The following is a 23,659-nucleotide window of genomic DNA, read 5'->3' on the forward strand; positions in this document are numbered from 1 at the left end:
TCTTTCACTTTTGATAATTTTATTTTAATATATCTCAATATGGGTTGCTTTGGGTTCATCCTCATTAGAATCTTGAATATTTTGAATTTTGATGTCCACTATCTTCATATTTGGGAAGGTTTGGGCCATTAATTTTTTGAATAAGCTATCTATCCCTTCTCTCTTTCTCTCTCGCCTCCTTCTGGAATTCCTGTAATTGCATATACTGGTCCACTTGATCGTTTGTCAAATCCCTTAGACTTTCTTCAGTTGTCTTTCTTCTTTATATCTTTTGTTTTTCAATGGGATAATTTCAAGTGACGTCTTTAAGTTCACTGATTGTTTCTTCTGCTTCATTAAGTCTGCTGAACAAATCTAATGAATTTTCCAATTCTGTTACTGTATTTTCTCCTCTAGAATTTTTAAAATAGTTTTTATCTTTTTGTTGATATTCTCAATTTGTCCATGCATCATTTTTCTGATTTGGTTTAGCTGTTTTCTCTTTAGATCATTGAGCTTCTTTAAAATTGTTGTTTTGAATTCTTTGTCATGTAATTCATAGATCTCCTTTTCTTTGGAGTTAATTATTAGAGATTTACTTTGTTCCTTTGGGCCATATTTCCCCGTTTTTCTTTCGTATGCCTTGTGATTTTGAGTGTGCGCGACAAATTTTATGCATTTGTAAAAACTGCCACATGTCCTGCTCTTTATGGACTGATTGAATACTAGGTAAGACCTCTCCTTCAATAATCAGCCCATCTAGAGATTCTGGGGATCTCTGAAACCTTTTGGGAGGCCATGAGACTTCTCCAGGCTCATGTGATTTCCCAAATAGAAAGGTTTCCCAGTTTCTTTCTCAGGAGCTCACGATCTCTTGCTCCCTCTGGTGTCTATCTGTGGTACTGCAGACTTTCCATGCTAAGGCAACAAGCTGCTGTCTGTGCTCTGGATTTCAGCAGCCACCAGACATCGCAAGTGTGCCAGGTCCCCAGCACCCTAAATCAGGTGAGACAGGCACCAGCCCTTTGGGAAGCTCTCTGAAAAGCTCGGACTCCAGGTGTCCACTCTATTCGTCTCCTCCCTTTGGATGTTGAAGCCAAGAGTTGCATACCTTCTGATTGTGCCAAAATCCAGCAGGTTTTGTCTGTGGCACCACCAGCCCTCTGGTGCCACAGCAAGCTGTCCCTGCTCCTGTGCGCGCGCGTGTCTCTCTGTGTGTGTAAATATACATCTATATAATAAGCTACATTTGCCACTGCATCTCAAAATAATTATAAAAAGAGTCTATTTGCCACTGCATCTCAAAGTAATAATTTTTAAAATATAACCCACAGTATTTCAACTCGTGAGAGTGAAAGGCTTGTAAATTAACTTCTAAGCATAGCATGGAAAATAGTGTTCAATGAGAAATTTCTCCATAATTTCTGGATTTGTATTCAGTTTACATATATACAGAAATGATGAGTTGTCAAGCATTTGCCAACATTCCTATGGTATACAATTATAAGTTAGGATATTCTAATTTAATAGAAATAATGATTGGAAAAGAAAGCTAATGGTTATCGGGCCTTCTCTATGACTCTGTTTGTTTCCATAAACCAGATTTACTTATCTATTGAAGGAGTGCAAGCAACTCCATTCCACTCGCTGATACGACATTACATGGACCTAGAGCCTATGGGATTCCCCGGTGTCACTGGCCTGTGGGTACCTGACCTCCAGGTGAGTGCTCCATGGCTGCCAGCCCCAACCCTTAGGCAGCAGGGCAGGATTGTGTGTCTGTGTTACTGCGGAAAACAGTTCATAGTCACTTTTGCAAAGCGGTGACACTACATGTTTGGCAAACAATATTTTTTAAAGTAAATGTTGCTTGAAATGAATCTAACTGAATTGACTAGAAATCAAATGAAGTAATGAAAGGCTGAAGCATTTCTTCAGAAGAATAAAGAATAAAGAATCTGTCAGTAAAATATGAATTTCCATAAATGATGGGTTAGAGTCTGTCACAATGCGGGTAATAGGGAAGAAAACCTTCAGCTGGCTTTAGGCAGCCTTGCTGATCGCATGTGGGTATCACACGGAGGCACAGACGCCCTGGCCGCTGCTGGGGCTCACTGTGGGTACACGTGAGCTCACAGGGGCGAGTCTGTGTGACGTTCCGCAGAGCCTTGATTCTATACAGAAAACATGTCACACCTGAAAGATAAACATTTTGATTTTTAAAAAACAAATTCAGGCATTAAAACTACCACAGTAAAGGCCCTCTCTGCCAGAGCTTGGATCAGATCAGTAAAGACTGTTGGCAGGCAAGACGCTGGCATATTCAGGCGCTCGTGTGACAGGGCACTAAGCCAGCAGGCGCCTTTCGCGGGTGGGATTAGGAACCAGAGCTGTGACAAGCGTCTGTCACAAGCGTCTGTCACAAGCGTCAGGTAGGCTCCCGGGCCACGCTGCAGTCTCTTCCTGCAAGTCAGAGGGACTAACCCCTGAGACTCTCAGACCCCCAGGATCTACCTGGGACTGACAGAGGCCCCTGTGGTCGTCGTGGCTTCCAGCGAGAGTTAGGCAGACCCACAGGTGCTGTGCCCTCCAGTGTGCTCGTTTATTCACACAGAAATGCAGTGGGTGGAACAGCCTCTTACCATCAACATGACAGCGCAGTGTAATCACAGCAAAACGGCCGTCAACGTGGCCATAACAATTCAGTAAAGGATTGTGATAACGAGCCAGTCCCAGAGCCAATCAGAATCCAGTGTGCAGGGCGGCTGGTCCGGGACGTCGGTCAGCAGAGGTTGGGTCTGAGTCTGATGGAGCAGAGGCGCAGCCTGGTCACCTCTCAGTCTGGAGCGGCTCTCTGAGCTGTCCTGGGTCCTTAAGGACTTGAGAACTGTATGACGTCACCTCGTCAGTCCTCACAGACTTGTTTCCTAGCAGCCCCTGCAGCTGCCGTGCCATCTATGTGGTGGTCGTTTCTCTTCATGGGAATTTTCCACAGCACTCAGTGTCCAAGACGGAGTCACGCTTGCTCATGCAAAATGGAGTCACTCTTGCTCATATAAAAACACACCTTCCAGGGGCGATCTCCACAGTGACAGAGCTCCAGAAGGTGTGGATTATACTCTGCATCCTCAGAAGGAATGTTGAATGAATAATCCAGAGGATTTGTCTAGCACTGAATAGGTTATAAAGCTAAATATGTTCAACAGAGAACTTCAATAAAGCAAGGGAATACTTTAGAAATACATCAGACCTTTAAATTGTTTGAATAAATATGTATTTTATAAATACGAAATTTAAACAGAATCTAACAATATAAATTATAATATGCAAAAACTAGACTTGCTATAGTTTCTTAAATTTCTAATTCTAAAATAGTAACATACTCAGCATAAAACAAAATCAGATACAAAGGTGAATGAAGAAAATGTGTAATAATAGTCACTCATCCTATACACAATCTCATTCTAACCACCCATTCCTTATTTGTTTACAAACGAATAAGTAAAAAATGTGTAACCCAAACAGATGATGATGCAACAGAAGCAAAGAAAGAAATTGAAAAAGGAATTTGCCTAACATCATGCAGTTAGCAAAGCCGGGGCGTTTGCTTCAAAAATCTGTGTTCTTCTCATAAACCTAACTCATTTGTTTACTGAACAACATTTCCAAGTCTGGTATGTACTTTACATTTCAACGGATGTGAGAAATATGTAAGTCCACCAGAAACCCCCACTTCTCCACCCCCAGTGCATCCACCGATGTGGTCTGTTCTATTCAAATCTTAAATTGGAAGACCAATGACTGTCTGAAATATATAGAATTTAGGTATTTAAAATTTATAGAATTTTACACAACTCAATAGAAAAACTAATAGGAAAAAAGTTAGGAATGGATAGTTCTCTCACACGTATCTAAATGGCTAGAGCACATGAGAAAGGACACTCTGATGAACATGGAAATAAGATATGAGTTTTATTCTATTGAATTAGTAAATACGGAATGATCTGTGGTGTTGTCACTGGGAGGTGGACTAAACGATCCACTCATATGTTCCTGGTGCAAAAATAATTTTTCCCCAGGTGTATGTAGTAATGCCTTCCTATCACCTGCCTTCATAAGCATATATACATACATATATATATATATATATATATATATGCTTATGATTAATAAACTGCATGCAGCTCATGATTAATATATATATATATATTAATTGCAAAGAAAACTCTCATAAAAACTTTAAGAGAAAAATTGCTGTATGCATATAGACCAACATACAAAATGTTTGTTGTTTTCTTAAAATTGTGCTCAAGTTGGACACTGATGTCCATTCCTGCTAAGAATAAACATTTAGGACATGTCAGTACTCCTCAGAGAAGGAATGAATGATTTAATTCAGAAGGGGCTTTAGCCTCAGTACAATCCCTCAATTAATGTATAGCAATAGTAGCCCAAAGGAGTATGTCAAAGTTGTTCCAAATAAAATAGAAAGAGAACAAAAATAAATGGCAAGATTTTTGTTCTCCTCCTATGACAAGAATTAACTTCTTTTTATGTCCCCAGAGTATATATTATACTAAAATACAATGGTTGTGATAGTTTACTAGGCTACAATTTTTTACTAATGGTAAATGTAGAATTTGCTTTCCTGGCAAATATTTGTACAAATGTTTAACTAAAAAAATATGTTTTATGAAGTAATAATTCCTGGGATAAGTTTACAAGTCAAACATCTGTTTTTCTTAAGTACAAGTCTTTCACTTAATCTTCCTTCTTAAAAGAAGTTTTTAAATGTCAAATCTTTATGTTGTTTTGTACACCTGAAACTAATAATACAAAGAAAAAAAAGAAAGAAGTGCTTAGGCTGGAAATCAATTTTAACATTGATAATTCAACACCATTCCTATCAGGTTATATAGAAGGTACAGATTAGGTTTTTAGTTGCATTTATTTCAATCAATTAGTGGTATAATTTGTATCCCTCTCGTCAGTGTCATGAACTAAGATGTGACTGCCAGCCCTTTACTAGGAAGTTGTGTAAATCTGTCTCTGCTGCTGTGTCTTGTCTGTCTCTTCCCCATTGTTCTCTCATCCTACTCTCCTTGGGCTGCCAGGGTTTTCCACCCAAAGCTAGCCAGCTGTGGGAAACAGCTTGCATGTGAGTCTTCTTACATCTAGTCCCTTCCAAAATGAAGATTTTTGAATTCTGTTTGTTTATTATTGGTAAATTGTAATCCTGGTTATGTAAAAAAAGAAAAGATATTCTCAGAAAAGTGTGAGTGCACTTTAATTTTTCTTGTGTATCAGCATGTTTCAAAGAAGCGCTTTTAGTGACAGGGGTGGGGTGGAGGGGTGGGGATGGCAAGGTTAAACACTGCATGCAGCTCATGATTCCTCCTGATCTGTCTCTTCAATATCTCATGTAGGAGAAAAGTATGTGAACGTGTCTGTTTTATAGTTTGCAACTGAAGCTCATTCATTCTGTGGGTCTGTCTGTAATGTCGTAAGTAACTGTGACCTCAGAGTCTTTACTTGAGAGAGAGAGCACTCTGTCCTAACAAACTAACAGTTGACATCTGACTAATATGAAGGACAGCCAGCTTTTCATTTCCTTCAGCTCTGACTATAACGATCTTTCCATCATTATTTCACTGTAACTGAACTGCTGGAAATAAGGGGTCTTTAGTATAGCTGACCTGAGAAAATCATGAACAGAAGAAATGTCTTCTGCTTTCTCCAAAGGATTATTCAGAAACCGTGTGCTCTTTAAAGCTTACCCTAGATTTTAAGTTCTCAAATGAAAACCAAAACTAAGAGGAAATCAAATCCATATTTAATTGAAAAATATCACCAAATGACAGTTGAGATTTTTTGAAAAACTTTTAGATGCTTGAAATTAAATGACTGTTTATTTTCTCCCTTGAAAGGAGTATAAGATCTGGCCATTAAAACTCATTATTTCATTTGGAAATTACAGAAATATGTGGGTTTTTTAAATATTTTAATTTCAGAAATTAAAAAAAATGCATAGAAGTTTAGCCTATAATCTAAAAATATTTATGGATAAATTATTGTCCATTAGAATAAATTATATTAGTAGTCCCACATTTGTATCTAAGATCCCAATATGTTAATTAAAAAATTAATTGTGCAAAGTAGTAAGTTAAATTCCCTTAAACTTTTTGAGAAAAATATAGCTAAAATTTATTACTTTTGATACTCCATAAATCACAAAGATCTAAATGTTTGGGTTTTTATTTGATTTATTTTCATCCTAGCATCTGGTTACTAACATGGCTGTCTGGTATTGGTGCCATGCCATTAAAAAGGGGCACACTTGGTACCATTCAAACGTGCTAATGATCCAGAATATTCTATCCATGTCGGGGCACCCTGGGCCATCCATTTGCACCCCCTTGCTGTTGATTGGCCCTGGTGCACTCTCAGTTTTGAAACAGCCTCTGCCTGTGTGTTCAGAATTGTCCTAGTGGTGGCTCTCTTTTGGGTCCTCTGTGGAGCTGCTCATCTGAACATTTCATAAACACCTGTGCTCTGCGAAGCTTGCCCCTAGGTGTTCGTCTTCTAATTCTAGATGGAGTTCTTGGATCACACAATTCTTTCCAGTGATTACACCACCTCCTATATGCTGATAACTTCCTAATTCCCATCTCCAGGGCACAAGGCTCTCCTGAGCCCTGTGTGTTCCGTCCTTCTGCCTCCTGCCAGGCAAGCACGTGGGCCGGCCATCCTCTGCCCAATTGGCTTTGGCGGTTGGTGGAATTCCCACGCTCTGAGATGGATCCCCACCTGCAGGACAGTCAGTCTTCTCTGACCCACCCTCGGGCATTGCTCGGGGTTCCTCCCTTCTCTCTTCCACAGAGTCTGTCTCCTCCTCCTCCCCTGTCCTATAAGCACAGAGCAGAGATTCTTCTCTCGGTAGCGCCTCCTGCAGCTCCTGCCCCAGCATTGAGCTCTGCTGTCCCGGCCCGCTGTTGAGGCGAGCTGCTGACACTCGGCCTCCAGTTCTGTCCCCAGGCTTTCTTACACCCAGTTACTGTGTCACTCTGCAGAGATGGTGCGTGTCAAGGTCAACAGTGACCTCTGTTCTGGAAAATCCAACGGTCAGTGTTCAGTTCACACGGTGTTTGAGCTAAAGAAAGGCAGCACCAGACCTCGCGGAGACACCCTCACCCTTCCTTCCTTCCTTCCTTCCTTCCTTCCTTCCTTCCTTCCTTCCTTCCTTCCTTCCTTCCTTCCTTCCTTCCTCCCTGTCCTTCCTTCCTTCCTTCCTGTCCTTTCTTTCCTTCCTGCCTTCCTTCCTTCCTTCCTTCCCCACTTGGCTCCACTCTGGCGGAGTGTTTGCTGTGTCCCAGGCTCCTGGTGAGTTCTCCTCTTCTGGCAGCTGTTTGATGTGCATTTTCTGTAAATATATGTATTTTTCTAACATGCTAATGTAAGGCATTTTCATGAAATAAATTGTCAATATTTTTCTGTATAATCAATGTCAAAAATAATAGTCATTTGTTGAATGAAAACCTTCCACGGTTAATGAAGAATCAAAGAACTAAATGTGATCTTAGAAAAGGAACTTCTATGACCTTGCCCATTGCCTAAAACAAGTTAAACTTGTAACTTTGTACCCGTGGCATCATCCAAAGCTGCTCTATGAACACCTCAAGGCCATTCAGTCAAATAGGAGTACAAACCATGGTTGAAATGCAGAACTATTTCCAGTAAACTGGGCTGAATTGATAAATCAGCGTTTAAATAAATTATGCTTTCTTTTTATCAAATCAGTGACTCTTCCCAAGCTTCACCAATAACGGAATCATGTTCTCAGAATATGAGTGGGAAATACATTTTAATTTTACCCACTCGTTACATGCTTTCTCTGTATGCCACTGGACATTATTTACTGCTAAGTACATGCTTTAATTTTAAAAATGCCTTTCATCTTAGCATCTGTATTTAAAGATGAAACAGAAAACGTACTTAACTCTTTGTTATTCGTATTTGTTTTTCAGTGATATGATCCATCCATGAGAAATAGAAGTCAGTGCTTCTAAATGTTTCCAACAATGCACTGCTGAAATGCTGGAACATTCTGTCTTTAATGCAGTTCTGCAGGTTTGTCAGATTCAGGAACGACTCCCCGCTAGTCAAGAATACAGCACGTGGTGAAATAGTCTACATTTGCAAAAGTCTTTAGAGGAAAATGTAAGTTATTGTGGTTATTTTGGCATAATCCCAGTTCTCTAGTCTAACCTTATTTTTGAGAAAAAGATCCCGTTTAGCCATCTGCGTGGCTTCTCCCATTCTTTGCTTGTAAGGTCTATAAGCGCTGTATTTGCAGTCTCCAGACACTCAGTCCAGAGCTCCGGTACTTCCGGAGGTTGGCGCTCCTGCGCAGGGTCCGCCGGTGGGGACACGCCAGCGAGTGCTTCCCGGTGGGGGTGGGGGGGGGCGAAAATGATCAGTGATTCCACAGACTGTGCCCCACACACCAGAGGGTCCGGCTCAGCACCCACAGCCCCTGGGCCACGCTGGCTCTGCCCCGCCTCCCAGCCTCTGAGAGGTAACTACTGGCAGGGGACCCCGAGATCCCTCATCCTGTAGTGTCCAGATGCCTTGTACCTCGGTGTTTCCCGCTCTCCTTTCCCTTAGTTCTGTAATGTACGTGACAGACGCTGAGCTTCCTTTCTTCTGCCCAGACATCTCTCTGAAATGACATACTGTTGGAAGAGGTCATGGAGAGCACGTGACTGCGGTTGACCCTCAGACAGACCGGCCGTCGGGGGCTCCTCGCACCTCCCTGGACTTCCAATGCGCGTCTGCGTGCCTTCCCGCCCAGGAGCTGCTCCAACGGCACAGCCTTGAAGTGGGCCTGTGTTGTTGTCACTATGGGGGCGGGGGCGTGACTGAACCCAGTTAGGGCCTCTACATAAAAGATTCGCAGTGTGCAGCCGCCCCCCACGAGCCTCCTGGGTCAGACACCTTGGTCCTTAAAACCGCCCCCTCTGATTAGGGCTCCGCCTCTTTCTCCGTAGGTTCTCCCTGCCCTCCAGGCATGGGGGCCCCAGTTCACATTACACCCAGGAAGCTGCAGAGGTGGTTACCAGACAACACCTACTCATAGGTCAAACCGAGGACTTGACATCTCATCTAGAATGTGAAATAGACATTCAAACTTACTATATCCCAAACTAAACGTGTCATTTCTCCCCAAAACACATTCTGCACACCATTACGGTTGAGATCTAGTTTCCAGGGTGCACGGGTCCTACAGTCGGCTTGGGTGACTTTCATGCCACTACCCCACCGTCAGCACTTGCATCGCCCCAAACTCCAGAACGAGGCATCATGTCATCACCGCTCCCTATCTCTCGTTGGGGTCGTCTTCTCTCACTGGGTACTCTTACTGCTCCTTGAAGACCTTCCTCCTACTGCCTGCCCTCCTACAGTTTTTTCCTCAAAATAGTAGAGTGGCTAGTTTAAAATGCCAGCTTGAGTTTGTCACGCCTCTGCTGGACCCTCTGCAGTGCGTCTGCTTTCCACGAGGACCAACCGCCTGTGTCCATCAGTGGCCTCCAGGCTCATCCTGTCTCCTCAACCCCAAACTCCCACCTGCTCTGTCTCCCTGCTCCCTCATTCAGGACCAGCCTCGCTGTTCCCCTGGGCTTTTCTGGAGCATTGCAGACAAGCTCTCTCCGCACTTCCTTCTGACTGTTATGTCTTCCCATGGTGCTTACGGCTTTCCAATAGAATATATAACATCAGTTATTATAGCTCTGGAAAAAACAAAAGTCTGGCAAGCTTCTTCCCAGATAACAAGTAAGATTTTAGGTGCTACTAGACTTCCTTAATTTTAGCTAATTTGGTGATGAGGCTGAAAAGGCCTTGTGTGTGACAGAATAAGCACACCTCAGCTCTGTGTACAATTGCAGGGCTTCTTTCTCCTTCCTACCCAGGGTCCTTTCCTGCCTGTGCCCTCGCTCCATCTCCACCGCCCTGTCACTCACCTCTGCCTGACGGCTCCTGTTCCCACTCCCCAAAGAGCCTCCTTTGTGTTAGATGAGCATGGAGGAGGAGTGTGTTTTAGAAAGGGAAAATGAGGGCAAAGGAGGTAAAGTGACAATTCCACAGTTGAGATGAAAGGACTAGGGCTGAGCCGCAAGAGCAGTGGTTATGTTGTCACAGCGACAGCAAGCAGAGGTGCGGTCCTGCCATGAGGGTGGGAGCGTTTGCTTCACTTCTCTCAGAGCTGTCTGCGTGTTGAAACATAAAAGGTAAAACAGGACGTTTTTAAATGCTGCTATTAAGTATTTGGGTCGCTTTCAAGGGGTTCTCAAGATACAGTAAAGGAGCAGAGAATATTTTGGCATAATTTGGTGTTGTCACAGTTGGTTTATTTTTATATTTTAAATAATGTTCTTGATATCTTGGATGTTAGAAGAATTAGTTCATCTAATAATTCAGTTAATGAAACTTTATCGTCACTGGTCAGTTCAGGATCCCAACTCAATTATTTATTTATTTATTTATTCATTTAAAATTATTTTATTCACAATACATATAGCTGAAAATCCTTATGTATGCTCAAAAGAAGGGACAGATTAAAGTATATTATGCAAAAGTAATTTTGTATAAACTACATGGGCAAAGGGTAGAAAATGGTCATATAATCTCTATATATCATATATTATACGTATTATATAACATGTATTATATCATGTATATTTCATATACATTTGTGTGCCTTTGAGCACCTTTATGAAACCTGTAACAATGTTTTGTATACATATTTTAAGTAACTGTACAGTTTTTCAAACCTTCTGTGGTAATGCCCCTTTTCCCCCAGTGTGATGTAGACTAATCCTTTGTAAGATACAAAGTTATAAATTATTAGAAAGTTAAAAAAGACAAACCTATCATTAGCTATAATAAGCATGAACATACATTTTAGTAAATACAATAAGGCAAATACAGCATAAAAAAGATCGTTTAGAATTGTGCGCGCCGTTTGTTCCAAGTGAGGTGAGTGAACTATGGCCTACATGACACTTGGAACGGACAGCATGTTTATCGGTTTCCTGTTCGTTTTATTCCATTTTCTCAAGTTATTAACTTATTTGAATCTATTCTCCTTGTAATTTATTTTTATTTCTAAGACTTTTTTTTCAGTTTTTTTCCTGAGTTGGATCAAAACTAGATTCACTTCAAGCTTGTCCATTTTTGTTATGTTTTAAATTTCTTGTTCTAGATGTCTTCATCAACTTAAATGTTACGATTTGTGTTTGTTGTTTTCTTAAGTAGATTAGCATGGAGTTTTTTCCCTTGCAGTGAGAGTAGGAGTTCTGTTGGAATTTGGGGTTATTTCTCCAAGTATAGGTAATTTGAAGTTTTAACTTTTTTGTCTCCTTGTAATGTTGTAGTCGTAAGTCATGTGAGGGCTTATTATATTACTTTTGATTTTAAGTATTTTGAGGGATGGATGCATGGAGTTTGATTTAGGAAGCTACCATTAACCTCTAGAAATTAATTTTGACACCATGTATGTTGCTATTTAAAGATTTGAATGTGACAAATAAGCTTGCTTCTTGTTAAAATATGCAATATACGCCTGATTCATGGCAACACGACTCATAGAGGATAATATATAATTGTATCTGTTATGGATTGAATGCTTATGTCCAGCCACAATCCATGTGTTGATGCCTTAACCGCCAATGTGGCTATATTTGGAGAATGAGGCCTCTAAGGAAGTAATGAAGGTTAAATGAGGTCCTAAGGGTGAGGCCCTGGCCACAAGATTAGTGTCCTGACCAGAAGAGACACCAGAGCTCACTCTCTCCCAATCTCTCCTTGCACAAGGGCCAAAGCAAGGACACATGAGGACAGCAGGAAGGCGGCCGTCTGCAGGTCAGAAAGACAGTTCTCCCCAGGAACCTAATTGGCCAGAACCTTATTCTTGGATTCCAGACTCCAGAACTGTGAGAAAATAATGTTGTTGTTTCAACAAGATTTTCTTGTGGTAATCCTAGCAATTAATACAATATCTAAATTACATCTTTGTTTTGTTTTAATAACACCTTTGAGAAACCATATTCAAAGACCTGTGTTGCCATCTTGGTGATGTCATTCTCCATAGCTTTCTTATATAATAGTTCTCAGTAATGGAGCTTAAAAGTGTTTTAGTATATTAGGAAATGTTTCAGGTATATTGAATAGGTTCATGAAGAACACAAAGGAAATAATTGTGCCAGCGCAGCTTGGTTCCCACACTGTGAAGCATACACACATTCATCCACACGTATGAGTTAATTCCTGCCGGGAACTGTTCCTTGTGGTGGGACAAGCAGTGAATGAGCGTCTCAGCTCCGCTGCCAGTCCCTGCCACTGACCAAAGTTCCTGAAATAGAACCGTTCTCTAACCACTCACTAACTTCTCATGTTGCCTTCGTTTTTCTATTTGCAGATGTTACAACTAACAAAGTCCAGAATATTTAACTGTTTATTTTGACGCCCACCCCAAATTCTAACAGGCAGGGGTTTGGGTAGTTTCATTCAATTTTATCTTCCAAAATTGTAAGTGGAATCATAGGACTAAGTCGTTTAGAAATCATATGAAAATTATTGCCAGATATTATTAATCAGAATGGAAAAATCACTCCATTAGTGATTTGCTTTTATAATATTACAAAATTAAGGACATCTTTTAGAAATGAAAATAGTTACGGATTTAATTAAAATGTTAAATTGTAGAAACAAATGTCAATCATAAAATTTAATTGAAGAGACTGAATTAGACTGTATTCTAATGGTTTTTATTTCAAATTTTGTAGTACTTCTTTGATATTTAAAGGAAAAGTAGGTATCACTTCATTTGCAAATACAAAGACTTTATTATTCAAAATACCATTTCTGTCCATATGCCATCTACGATCTTTAAATCTCCGTGTTAGTTAATGTAGCATTTTTAGGAGTATTTTTGGACATTTCGGTGTTCATGCTCAGTGTTAAATGTTTTGCATGACCAGCTGGTCTTTTTACCAGCAGTCCGTAAGACAGTGTTTCAGGGCCTTGTTCAGCCTCAGTCATATATGATAGGTGCTCTCCTTGTGGCATCTTAGGAGAAACAGGCCCTGCCTGGCACCACCGGGATGGGCTTCCATACAGACTGTGCTTGGACAGCGTGGCCCTGGGTTTCTGTGCTGGTCCCCTGGGATGAGGAAGGAAAGAGTTCAGAGAGAAGAGAGTTCCATTGGGACACTCAAGTAGCCTGTTAGCTGTGTGTTTCTGGAAATATCTCTCAGTTGTGGTCTCCACATTCAGATAAGACTGATGGTCATTGTGGAACTTTACTTTTTTTTCTGAATAGTGCAAGAAGTTAGAGGAATTGTGAAAATACTTTTACTTGCTTCCTTTGTGTTCTGGCATTGACAAAAATAATTACTTTCCCATAAGTTTCTGTGATTAATAGATTTAACTTATATAGGAGAATGCCCTATAATTGAGACCAGATTAATCATTACACAATTAATCATGTCCTAGGGAAAAACTTCATAGATTTGAGAATGCAATACATTCTAAAACTGTAAGATTCAGTTCAGAATGGAAATTCTGACTAATTGAATTCATAATGATAAAATGACTATAAGAAGTTTTTTTAAAAAGTTTGAAAATTATTGAAATGCCCGTATCTATTTGGATATATATAGACATATATCCATTAGTTTATAAATAATTTGACAATTTACAATTGTTTTGAATACTATTATGGCTAATCACCCTAAAATGCTTTCTGCATTCTGTGTGGTGTAATAATTGAACTCCTACTCCCTCTCTTAAAACAAATTTATTTCTACCTCTAAATATTCTGAAATTCAACATTTTCTAGAGGCAAACTTTGGCTGCTGTCTCTCTTAGATAGTGACTAAGGTACGATGTTCATGATTAGCTCATAGTATTGTTTGTCCAAGCCTTCTATATCTTTGTTTATCTTCCCCATGGAATTATTGTCAATAAGTGTATTTGAGGCTTATGTTAACGAAGCTTACTTTCTGATCATAGTTTTCCTTATGCTAAAATATGTGGCATTTTAAATGCTTCGTGTAGCCTTTTCTAGCAGTGCTCTTTGTACTAGTTACAGTAACTGTTTCTGGGTCATTTGTGCCGGTTATTGAAAGATCTTTCCGTGCTACAGAGTCCATCGTCTCCCACTTTTCAGCAGTAAGCATTTTAAACAGCATCCATAACAGTGCAACACCAGCACCTCCCCAAATGGGCGGAACAGAACCAGAGAGATGGGTTCACCTTGTGTTGCCCTGGAAACAATTTCCTTTGGGCCTGCGTCACTCACTCCCGTCCTGACCATTGACTTGTCCTCTAGGACTTGCGCTTAGCAGAAGTCCCATACGGCGTAACCAAGCCTGGTAGGCGTCTGTGGGGAGGAGACGCGGTGAGGGCTGACTGCTGGGAAATGCACGATTCTCCGCGCATCTGACTTGTGTGGCCCAGGCCTGGCTGGATGGCGCGCTGCCTGGTGTCTGCCGTGATGTGAGTATTTAGATCAGTTTGCTTCTTTCACCAGTAAGAGCGAAGCCTGGAAGGAGATGCAAAACAAAAGGCCTTGGAAATGTAAAATTGTATTTTCAATGAAAGCATTTCGCAACCCTTATGTATAATTTCTGTGTCAAGGTTATAGTACTAACTTCTACAAATAAACTTCTGTCTTTTGAAATGTTGGTGTTAATTCAAAAACCACTTTCCAAGATGAGATTATATACCTGAACACCGTAAAAAGATAATGAAAATGTGGAAATAATGTTTAAAGATAAAAACAAATATATGGACATAGCATGCTTCAGTTGATATAAAAAGTTAGTGAAGCAGAAATCCTACAAGCATCATGGCAAAGTCTGTTCAAACACAAAAAGCCGATTCCCCTCTTGATTATAAATATAAAAACTGAAAGCTGCAGTGGGTTATGAAGGAAGAGAAACTCCTTGAAGCTCAGGTAATAGTCTTACCTGTAAAACCTCCCAGCTGTATGGCACCAGTCCCGAGTGGCATCTGTTCAGCTCTGTGAACCAAAGGAGCTGGTAACTGACAAATGGTTGTGTTCCCAGCTCCCGTGTTTATAAGTCACATGTTATTATCTTTATAATTCTCCATAGAAACCAGGGGTTGGCAACCAGCCAATAAATACTATATATGCAGAAATATTCATTTGTAAAAGAAAATTTGGATAATCTAGTGTTCTCATGCACATTAGCCAAAGAATAATTATGTACTGCATAGTATTTTCTAAGTTGATGTAGATTTCAAACAACTAGTCCAGAACACTCAGAAGATGTCACAAATAAGTATAAGACTCCATGGTAACCAACTTGATTGTCTAGCTGGTTCTCTCATTCAATGTTTTTAAATGATTTTTGACAGTTTTGGAGGTCTTACCAAAACCCCTGAGTGGACAACCTTCCGGAGTCAATTAAATCACATCATACTGCCTGAGAAACCGTCTCCTCAGTTGCTTAGACCCAGGTACCTCTTTCTTTGTTTCTGGAATGAATTTCAAACAAAACATTACCATCACTTAATCTGTGCTCTGTCTTTTCTTCCATGCCCATAATGCCCACCCTATGTGCTTCTTCCTTTTCAAATTTCATCCTCCCCACTCCCGCAAAGCTCCCTTTTTTAAGAAGCCCTCTCTGCAACCTCCTTCACAAAGTCAGATTTCCTTCTGAGTCATCACGTCACTATATTTCCACTTTTCTTTCATTGATCAAAAACTTTACTGTATCATAATTGGTTTGTATTTCATTTAACCAGTTACTACTCAAATTATGTCTCTTGATAAAGAAGTCTCATTTATACTACACTTTACTTGGTGGTCAGGAATAAGGTCCAACCTGCATCTACTATGATATGTATGTATTACTTATAATGACAAAGAATTCTAAATAATATAACACAATTAGTTTTTAAAGTTAGTCATGCTCACAATATCCTGAGGCTATAACAACTATAATATAATGATACTTACTATCATTGGTACATTTATGTTCCATCGCTGCCATAACAACTTACTGCAAAGTTGATGTCTTCATACAGATTTATTATTTTACAGCTCTGTAGATCGGAAGTCAAACAGAGGTCTCACTAGGCTAAAATAAAGGTGATGTCAGGGTTGCCTTCCTTTCTGGGGGCTTTTCGGGGCAATCACTTCATTGTCATTCCAGCTTTGCGAGCCAGGCCGACTATATCCTGAAACTCGTGGTCCCTCCTCCATCTTTAAAGCTAGCACTGTAGCATCTGTATGACTATTCTTCCATAGCCCGCACCCAGGGACAGTCCTTTCCTTTTAATGATTGATGTATTTAAATTGAGCCCAACTGGATAATCCAGGATAATTAATCTATCCCAATCCTTAATCTTAAACACATCAGCCACATAAAATAGTCACAGCTTCCTGGGATTAGGGAACGAGTATCTGTAGGAGGATTCGTTTGCCCCTCACAGCTAGATTTACTCATAGCATATCAATCGATTAAAAAACAAAACAAAAACAACAAAGGAGGTCTTGTAAAACAAAACAAAACAGGCAAATATTTTAAAAGACTGCAGGAATTCATTCCTTAAAATTTTCCAAGAGACCTACTACATGCAGATATTGTTATGGACAGAGATTATAGAAATGACTCGATAGAGTTTCCTCGTGAAGACTTTTAAGTGGGGTAGAGTAAGTTTAAACCATAAATCAAATAAGCACATACCATAACTCCAAGTACTGAAAACATAGAAAAATAGATATGGTTGTGTAAGGGCATAGAGAATGTCATGTCTGAGAGGGTGTTCGTCTAACAAGGGACTTAGAGGTCACTTGGAGAAACAGAAATTGAAAGAGAAAACCAAATGAGTCATCAGATGAGCCTTGAGAAGATCTGATTGAAAATAGAAAGTTGAAATGAAGAAAAACATTGTTTAAGGAGATACAAAACGAGCAGCATGCCTAAACGAGGTGAGCAAGGAGAAGAGAGAGTTTTGGACATGTGAAGTGTCTGATGTGTGTTATGTCTGCACAGAAAGCTGTCAGACCAGAATCTGATCTAAGGAGTCTGGACTGCGGGAGAGTGGAGGATAGCAGAGGGTTGACATGCAAACCCTGGGACATGGTGAGGAAAAACCCTCCCTGGGGACCGACATGGAGAAGGCAAGCAGATAGAAGGAACAGGGGTGTGTCAGGTCCAGAAAGCAAGGGAAAGAGTGACCAACTGTCCTTACGGAAGTGATCAACCAACATTTTAACTCAAACAAGGGATTCTGAAAATTGATACGAACATACTTGAAACACTTTAGTTTAATTTAAATATTCATCTATTAGACCATTGTTTGATGAGGTGGGCAAGGCTGTTTATTTCGATATGGGTTAATAGAAGTGAAACAAAACTGGCCAATGAGTCATGATTTTTTTCTAAGAACTTTCCTGCCACTTAGATTTGTCACATTCACACCTAATGATATAATGTTTATTTCCAAGTAGCTCTTCCAAAACATGTGACTGAATACAGAAACTCTATTCCTCTTCATAGTCATATTTTGACACTTCATATATAATATTTTAATTAGGAACTATAGTCATAAGTGTAACTGGCACAGACAAGTTTGGAAATAAACATACCTGGGTACTTGGTGGGAGCAGACGTGTCAGGATATTACAGAGTAGCTTAATAATGCTAGCTGTTTGGCGAGCTGTGGTTGTCAGTCAGTCTCACTGAAAGAATGGAGAGTAATGGGGAAGTAAGTGGAGGGCAAAAGGGCTTGTAATGCCGCCAAACTGGTAATACAGCATGCTTACGACGGACACGGGTGCTTTCAAGCAGCCACACCTAGTCATCACCTAAAACTTCAAGGTCAGTCAGTTTGCACTCAAAACTGTGTTCCACAGAAGGATGAAGTAAAAGTCAATCTGACGTAGTAGTGACATCACCAAGAACTGAACAGAACACAGGGCCCCGGTTTCCACACTTCCCTGTGAACTAGCTCTGGATTAACTGTAAGGTCTGCCCTTTTGTCAAACTGCCTCAAAGAACAAGCTTTATACCTTTAAGCTCTTATTTTGAATCAGATGTAAACAGTTGAACAAATATTAAGAAATGTATTAAATGAAACTTCCTATTTTTTAACGGATCCCATCTAGATAGAGCAGTGTTCCGGAGGCAATGCAGTCAGACGTTTGGCGTGTGTAATGACTTCTTTTGTAATCTATTTCCATTACATCATTTTCAGACAGAAGTCATTTCATACTTTACATTTATAAAAATGTAATGCAATGGTTTTTTTAGTTGGTACTTTTTTATTAAATTGCTGTGCCATTGTCATTTGATCAAGTTTAACTGCAGACTAAAATGGATTGATGGCAGTTAGCAAGGAGAAAAATCAATGAAGTAGAAAAAAAATAGGAAGAATTTTAATCATGGGCAAACACATTTTCATTAAAGAAAGTCATTATAAGAAAACCTTTAAATTTCCTCTGCAAGCTTTTCAAAGAACATTGAAGGTCATATAAAAATGTAAGCTATGTTCTTACATCTTTTTTTAGGATAATTTCATCTTAAACCACTTCAAAAACACACATTTCTTTCTAGTACTGCTCACAATTGTCCTAAAATATCCCACTTTTCTTTCTATGTTCTAATACGCTTCCTTCCTCTTGTCATTCGATAAGTACTGTGAACTATTCTGCAGTACTGAAGCAATTTGGGAAAATTTATGTTGATGTTAAATCTTCTACATCTAGAGGTTTTTTTTTTCTTTTTTCTTTGTATTCTCATTGATAATTGACAGACTGCAAACATTTAAAAGGTGCATTTGGTAAGTTTGGCGTAGTTATCACTACAGTCAGATAATCGCAAAAGTTTCCTTATTTCATTTTTAATCCCGCCCTTCTTCTCTCACCACCACCCCAGACAACCACTGCCCTGCTTTCTATTATATTGGGTTTCATATTCTAAAATTTATATACATGGAATATAATGTTTACTTTGTCTTATTTTTTTGGCCGAGTGACTTAGAGAATCACTCGTGCCCCGTGTCACAAGAGTTCATTCTTTATTGCTGAGTGATGTCGCATGGTATGGATAGATCACTGTCTGTTCTTCATTCACTCACCGATAAACATGTAAGGTATTTCTACTTTTTGGTAAAAAATAAAGGAACTATGAAAATTCCTATATGAGTCTATTGTACAGACATATACTTTCAATTATTTGCTGAAGAGTCAAAGTTTTCTCCTTCTTGTGAAATATCTGTTTTCCTAACCATGAGATGAGGCACAAACAGTTGACATATCTAAGCAAATTTTAAATATTGCATTTTAATGGTCTCATAAAAAATGAAACTAGTTCCTATGGCTGAAAAATTGGACGGATGAGATGTGGTGTGTTTATATGAGACATCAGTGAACTGGGACCCTACAGAGATGTCTGGGTTGGATGAAATAGTGTAAAACCACAGAGTGATGCCCTCTTTGTAAGTTTCAAAACAACGACAAAAATCCTCAAAATATCATGTGGCTACACATATATGCATGATAAAGGTTTAAAACATAAGGGGATTATTAACAAAAACTTTAGGATAATGTTCAACCTGAGGGGGATACAAGGGACGAGATTGAGGGGCAGGCGAACTAAATGCGTAGTGTTGACAGGCTTCTGGTGAAATGGTAGTGACTATGTTATCAAATAATTGGATATAATCACTATACTAAACAGACATACAAATGAGAATAAAAATAGAGATTTGCATGAATCAGTCATGACAGTATGTGGCACAAAATGAATATTTTTGTTCTAATCTTGATGTCTATATAGTATATTAAAAATAACAAAAGCAATAGGAGATAGTAGGAAAACTAGTTAATTTTATATGAGGATTTCAGCTCAATCAGGGACATTATGGTCCAGTAACCAATATCTTTCTGGAGGGATACATATGGATGAAAATGACATTCTATAAGAATTAATATAGGCAAAACTAGTCTGACATGGACAATATATGACTGGCCCATATAATCCCATCAGCAAACATTAATGTACATGTGTGTATAAAAGTATATAATATACATAAAATTATGTGTATATGTATTTTTTGACATCACATCTATTAATCCTATATATAAATGGGATATCAAAAAATAACTCACAAACAATATGCTGCATAGAAAAAATTAACAAATGAGTAGACAGTCAATATAGTTATAAATAGAAAAATAAATGATGAGCTATCACTCTGTTCACATCATTTTTACAAAAGTTAGAAAAATGGTCAATACAACTGCTAAAAAGGATTTTGGGTACATAAAAACTCCTGATGGTGGGAGTATAGGCCAATGCAACCAGCCCAGAAGATAATTCAGTATACTATTTTCACATTTAAATGTTTTGTACCCTATGACACTACAATTCTGCTACTGGAAATACAGCCTAGGAAACATGAATTAAGACACTCACCTTTGTGTAAGGTGATTGTGAGGGGCTGAAAGCAATCCTGGCATCCAGGCAACGGGGACCTGTAAAAGGAAACTATGGTTCATGCAACAAGTGGCAAGTAATAAACAAGGGTGATCTTATAATATGTAGTTTAAGTTGTATAGCTTTATGATATACAGGTAATACGTAGCTTTAAGTTATCCTTAAAATGCCCGATTGAAAGCTTAAAAATTTGGGATGCAAAATTATAAAAAAAAGTTGCATGAGTAGTACAACAAACTTTTATGTCTTCTATGCAGCTCCACAAAATTTTAACATTTTTCTGCTTTTGCTTTATTATTTTCTTTGTCTCTACATACACATTAACACATATGGGCTCTCACATATCTATATAAATATTTTCCCTTTTCCATATTTCATACAGAAGTACACTAAAAACATAATAAAGATGAAAAGTAAAAATGTTTAACCTACAGCAAGGCAAAAACAATAATAACAATAGCAAAAATCTAGAACAGGTAGAAATAGAGAAGGAAAATAAAATAGCAGACATAAATACATCAATAATCAACAATGTACATTGTCTGAATACACCAATCACCACCAGTGGTGGGTTAACAGAGTGGCCACATGAACATGACCAAAGTGTACGCATCTTATAAAAATTGCACTTCAAGATCAATCACATAGGTAGCTTTCAAGTCAAAGCATCGAGAAAGATAAATGATTGGGTATATTAATATCAAATAAAACAGAACAAAGAATGATTCATGGTGAACTGATCAATCCATCAGGAAGAAAACATAACCCTAAATGTGTGCACCAAAAAAAAAAAAAAAACACGCCAAAAAACAAACAAACAAACAAACAAAAACCCACCCTAAAAGTACATTGCGCAAAAAGTGACAGAGCTGAAAAGTGATATAAACTGTTCATAGTTGTAGGTGGGGATTTCAACAACTAACAGAAATATCAGACAAAGTCAAAAAGGCTGCAGAAGATCTGAACAAGATAATCAACTGACAGGATATGATTAACAGAAACATGACCTACAGGACACTCCACAGAACAGCAGCAGAATGAAAACAGTATTTACGCTCACAAACTAGTCACCAACATGGACCTTACCCTGGGCCATAAAACAAACCTCAATGCATTTGTAATAAATTGAAATTCTAACTATAATCTGACAATAATAGGATCAAACTAAACGTTAATAATAGACATACAACAGGAAAAATGTCTACATACATGAAAGGACATGCTTGTAAATAATCCATATGTCAAATAGGACATCTCAAAAATGATTTCAAAAGGCACAGAATTGAATGAAAACTAAAACAACATATAACTAACTATGTCAGGTGCAGTGAAAGAAATATTTAGATAATTTTTTTTTCTTTTTTTGCTATTACATGTTTACACTAAAAAAGAAAGGTCTCAATACGACTAAGTCCCTGAGCAAGAATTTTGGAAAAGAGAAGCAGAATAAACAGAAACAAAGCAGGAGGAAAATAATTATTATTAAACAACAATAGTTAAAATAATAATTTAAGAGCAAATATCAGTGAAATTGAAAACAAAACAATATAGAAATAGCAATGAAATACCTTTAAATCTCTTCCAAAACTCAGAATTGATAATCCTCTAGAAAGACTGCCAAAAAAATGGTATAAAGACATAAACTTCTACTATGAAAAAAATAGCAAACACCTCCACAAACCCTGCAGCTATTAAAAAGACAAAAGGAAGATACCATAAAGAACTTTGCATGCAAACTTAGACAACTTGGAAGAATCGAACAATTCCTCAAAAACGCAAAGTACCTGATTCAACTAAAATAAAGTAGAAAATTTGAATGGCCCTATAACCAAAGAAATTGAATTTGTAATTTCAAATTTTCCTCATTAAAAAAAAATCTTCTGACACAAAGTATTCAAATAAAATTTAACAAAAAATTAATAGCAATTTTACACACACTCTTCCAAAGTATGAAATGAAAGAAAAGATAATGACTCATTTTATGAGGATAATATTACCCTAATATCAAAACCATGCAAACACAGTACTAAAAAAAGAAAACTACAGAATATTGTCTTTCATCAATATAGAAACAAGACAATAAATACTATCAAATAGAATTCAGCAACATAAGACAAATGATACACCATGACCAAATAGGATTTATGCCACGTACGCAAGGCTGTTAGAATATTTTAAAATCAAAGTAACCCACTGTATCAGCAAGCTACAGGAGAAAACGTGTGTGATTATATCAGGTAAAATAGAAACATCATTTGACATCCAACCTCACTCATGATTTAAACAAAAATCATAAAAATTAGGACTAGAAGGGGACATTAATTAATACAAGACATTCATAAAAACCTTCAGTTAATAGTATACTTAATAATGCTAGAATATATGCTTTTCTCATAAAATATGGAAAATGTCAAGGATGTCTGATCTCACCCCTTTTATTCAACATAGTGCTAGAAGGTCTAGACAGTGAAATGGGGAAAGAAAAAGAAAGGCATATAGATTAAATATTTCCCTATTTGCAGAAGTCATGATTTTCTCCATAATAGAATCTACAAAAAACTAGTACTAAAAAATGAGTTCACACTAAAGTGAATTCACATTTCTATATACTAACAATAAACATGCAGGAATAAAATTGTATTATTTAAAATGTCTCCAAAAAAATGAAATGCATACACATACACTTAACAAAATATGAATGGGACACATATGCTGATAACTACATAATTGTGATAAAGGAAATGAAATGAGAAAAAAACAAATGAAGAGACATCCTACATACATGGGTTGGAAAGCTCAACCCAGTAAAGATGTCAATTCTCCCTAAGTTGATCTTTAGATTTAATGAAATTCCTACCAAAATATCACTACGAATTTTTGCGTGGGCACATGGCCTAGAATAGCTAACTCCATGTGGATAATAAGAATAGGGTGAGGACATCTCATCCCTGTGTGAAGGCTCGCGATACAGCTACAGAAATCAGGAATGTGTGGTACTGGTAAAGACACAAAGATCAAGGAAACAATTTAAAAACCTAGAACTTGGCCCACTCAACTACGCTCAACTGATTTTGTATAGAGAGAGAGGGTACCAAAAAAATGCATACACATTTTAAGAAGGAAGTTCTATTAAAATTGTAATACTCAAT

The sequence above is a fragment of the Rhinolophus ferrumequinum genome, chromosome 18 (genome assembly GCF_004115265.2).
Source record: "Rhinolophus ferrumequinum isolate MPI-CBG mRhiFer1 chromosome 18, mRhiFer1_v1.p, whole genome shotgun sequence".
In the NCBI taxonomy this organism is placed as follows: Eukaryota; Metazoa; Chordata; class Mammalia; order Chiroptera; family Rhinolophidae; genus Rhinolophus; species Rhinolophus ferrumequinum.